This window comes from Solanum stenotomum, chromosome 4 (genome assembly GCF_019186545.1).
Source record: "Solanum stenotomum isolate F172 chromosome 4, ASM1918654v1, whole genome shotgun sequence".
In the NCBI taxonomy this organism is placed as follows: Eukaryota; Viridiplantae; Streptophyta; class Magnoliopsida; order Solanales; family Solanaceae; genus Solanum; species Solanum stenotomum.
The window spans coordinates 46,732,697-46,735,074 of NC_064285.1; the positions used below are offsets into that span (position 1 = coordinate 46,732,697).

The 2,378-nt window shown below is 34.9% G+C and overlaps 1 pseudogene; it reads right to left on the bottom strand.

Moving 5' to 3' along the window:
• Positions 1-340: 340 nt before the first annotated feature.
• On the bottom strand, positions 341-908 carry LOC125861526 (uncharacterized; annotated as a pseudogene).
• Between the last annotated feature and the right edge of the window lie 1,470 nt (positions 909-2,378).

Genomic DNA, 2,378 nt, shown 5'->3' on the forward strand with positions numbered 1-2,378 from the left:
CTAGTGTGTTTGGCTGAAAATGATAAAACACAGTGCAAAATCATTTACTTAAAGATCACGGAGGAAGTTTCCCAACAACAAAGAAAGGGTTAATACTCACTAGATTACTCAAGGCCTTGTGAGGAGAATCGTCCAACAGAAGTGTGTGTGACTCATCATATTCACCCCTCTCCCATGGAAGATCTGGTTCAAACTTCTCCCATAGTTTTTTAAGCTTCTTCAAAATAATAGGCTTGATTCTCATCTTACCAATAACAGGGAAACAATATCAATGCAATGGGATTGATCATGCATAACATTCTAATTTATACTGTGTTGAAAGCTATGAATGAAAGAAACTCTAACAGGAAAAGGCTAAAGATTGTCTTTCCCTATAAAAAAATGCATTGGTTGAAGATCCAAAAGTGCAAGTGCCAACATTCTCCACGAGTGCTGGTAAATTATTTCTAAGACAACTGAAATTCCTTCTCCTCTTTCTAAAATAGGTTATTAGTACTCTCAGTCTTGGATGTACTTGTTGACTCCTTGTAACAATGGCAAAATCATTAACCTCAATAAACTCACTGCTGAAGCAAAATGATGTCCACGTTAGCGGATTTTATTTTGCTCTTTTCAATCACGGCACCCTCCGCAATTGCTGGTATAGTGCTTGCAAGAGCAAATGAATTCCTTCTCCTCTTTCTACAATATATTATCAACACTTTTGGTCATGGATACATCTGTCGACTCCTTGTTTTAAATGCAAAAATAGTGCATTCAAGAGGCAAAGTAGTGTCGGCGTTAGTGGACTTTGTTTTGCTCTCCTCAATCACAACATCCTCTATGATATCTGGTACACTAGTTGAAAAAGAGATGAAATTTTTTCTCTTCCTGCAATATGTTATTAGAACCCTTGGTCTTGGATACATCTTGAACTCTTCGTCTCAATTACAAAATCGCTAACCCAATAAACTTAGTTCTTTCATCAAGCAAACTCATGTCTATGTTAGTGGACTTTGTTTTGCTTTCCTGAATCACAATATACTTCAAAATTGTTTGAATACTGCTTGCAAGAGCAATAAAATTTCTTCTCTGCTTCCTGCAAGAGATTATTAGCACTCTTGGTCTAGAAATATTTGTGAGCAATAGAATATAATGTGTTCTCAAAAATCCCCCCCCCCCCCAAATCCCCACATACACACACAAACACATCAAACAAAATAAGGAAAAGTAAGAGAAAGAAAGCAAAGAATGAAATGGTGCAGAAAATGCAAATGCAGGACATGCAAGGAATACCAAACAAAAAAAATTATCATAGCACGATGTTAAATTATCTTACTAAAAATTGGAGATTTGGCTCGAAACACAAAGTGAGAACAATTTTTGTCGCCTTTGACATGTGCAATGACTGTAGAATGTCTTCTCGAACACGAGTAGTGGCAGTAGCATTCAGTGCCATGATCGGAATGTCAAAATTTCAGAAACTTCATGGTATCCATTCTAAAGTTCTCTTTCAAAATAGATGATAAACGCCTATGATACTTGAAAAATTTGTGTCAAATTTTCCTGCAGCTTTTGCTTGGCTAGAATAGAGTTGATAAGAGATATATCCGAGGAGTTTGTTTAGTCATATGCATGGTATTTTCTTATCAGTTAATTAGCATGATATATTAAGAACCATACCTACGCTCAACTGATAAACTAGTCCCTTTAATTGAATAAGAGAGATTACTAGGAAATAAATGGGACATACTAGAGTTAGGTGTAATTTGATAGCCTAGTCTAGCAAAAGACCACGTCTACAATGCAAGCACTATCTTCATAATAGAACGATAACAAAATTCAAGGAACTTTTGTGGTGCGTTACTAGATTATTGAGGGAAAAAAAGTCGAAATTTGCTTGTCAGAAGCAACAGAAACATAGAGGCTCCTTGAGCTTCAACTGCAAGAACCAATTCCAAATAATAGTATTAGTATGATTTATCAAACAAATAAAAGAATAAAACCTGTAATCTGGTTGAAAATCACGCCCCACTTAGAAACATAGTGAACTTCATCGATTTCAAATAGAGCAATTCCTCGACTTTCTGCAAGGCTTTGGAGGGGTTTTATGAGTCTGAAAGAAAAGGAAAAAGGAAAAAAAGGAAACTCATCTGTCAAACAACAACCAATATCCTTCAAGTACAATTCAAAAGATTAACATGCTCAATACCTTAGAATTGTTCAAATTTTCTTAATTTTGTAGCTCATTTTACTTTACTTAATTATATGATAAGTGTTCATTCAATAAACTAACCAATTTACATTGCTTAGGTAGAATAAATGCTTAAAGCTTTTTCAAGTTTCTATAATTTTCCCCTCATGATACTTACATTTACCTAACTAGTTATTCATACCAA